This window comes from Mus musculus, chromosome 16, assembly GCF_000001635.26.
Source record: "Mus musculus strain C57BL/6J chromosome 16, GRCm38.p6 C57BL/6J".
NCBI lineage: Eukaryota > Metazoa > Chordata > Mammalia > Rodentia > Muridae > Mus > Mus musculus.
In genome coordinates, this window is record NC_000082.6 from 68,887,428 (window position 1) to 68,888,945 (window position 1,518).

The 1,518-nt window shown below is 38.5% G+C and overlaps 1 pseudogene; it reads left to right on the forward strand.

Moving 5' to 3' along the window:
* The first annotated feature begins 918 nt into the window (after window positions 1-918).
* Gm46542 lies at window positions 919-1,269 on the forward strand (annotated as a pseudogene).
* Window positions 1,270-1,518: the final 249 nt, after the last annotated feature.

Here is a 1,518-nt window from a genome sequence, read left to right on the forward strand (position 1 = left end):
AGAATTTCATAAATCCATTGTTTTTAATTGCTGAGTAGTACTCCATGTGTAAATGTATCACATTTTCTGTATCCATTTTTCTGTTGAGGGACATCTGGGTTCTTTCCAGCTTTTGGCTATTATAAATAAGGCTGCTACGAACATAGTGGAACAGGTGTTCTTATTACCAGTTGGAACTTCTTCTGGGTTTATGCACAGGAGAGGTATTGCTGAATCTTCCGGTAGTATTATGTCCAATTTTCTGAGGAACCTCAAGACTGACTTCCAGAGTGGTTTTACAAGCTTGCAATCCCACCACATCCTCTTTCTCCACATCCTTGCCAGCATCTGCTGTCACCTGAATTTTTGATCACAACAATTCTGACTGTTGTGAGGTAGAATCTCAAGGTTGTTTTGATTTGCATTTCCTTGATGATTAAGGATATTGAACATTTTTTCAGGTGCTTCTCAGCCATTCGATATTCCTCATTTGAGAATTCTTTGTTTAGCTCTGTGCCCCATTTTTTAATGGGGTTATTTCTGGAGTTCAGCTTCTTGAGCTCTTTGTATATATTGGATATTAGTCCCCTATTAGATTTAGGATTGGTAAAAATCTTTTCCCAATCTGTTGGTGGCCTTTTTGTCTTATTGACAGTGTCTTTTGCCTTACAGAAGCTTTGCAATTTTATGAGGTCCCATTGGTCAATTCTTTATTTTACCGCACAAGCCATTACTGTTCTGTTTAGGAATTTTTCCCCTGTGCCCATATCTTCGAGGCTTTTCCCTATTTATTCCTCTATTAATTTCAGTGTCTCTGGTCTTATGTGGAGGTCTTTGATCCACTTAGACTTGAGCTTTGTACAAGGAGATAAGAACAATTCGGAAAGCAAGCAGCTTGTCTCAGCGACCTGGAGCAGCCTCGCTTGCAGAGCCATCACCATGCCCCTGGCTAGAGATCTATTACACCCTTCCTTGGAAGAGGAGAAGAAAAAAAAAACATAAGAAGAAACAGCTGGTTCAGAGCCCAAATTCTTCATGGATTTGAAATACCCAGGTTGCTACAAGATTATTACAGTTTTCAGCCATGTGAAGACTGTGGTTCTTTGTGTGGGTTGTTCAACTGTGTTGTGCCAGCCCACAGGAGGAAAAGCCAGGCTCACAGAAGGCTGTTCATTTAGAAGAAGCAACACTAATGAGCTAAACAAGTTCCTGAATTTGTGTTTTTCACAGAAAGCCTTATCAACTTCAGTTACTTTACCAAGACAATGTAATTTTTGTTTGATTTTATAAAGTCGACAACAATGATCTCCACAAAAAAAAAAAAAAAAAAAAAAAAAAAAAAAAAAAAAGAATGGAACAATTCGCATTCTTCTACATGATAACCACCAGTTGTGCCAGCACCATTGTTGAAAATGCTGTCTTTTTTTTCCACTGGATGGTTTTAGCTCCCTTGTCAAAGATTTAGTGACCATAGCTGTGTGGATTCACTTCTGTGTCTTCAATTCTATTCCATTGATCTACTTGTCTCACAATTGCTCT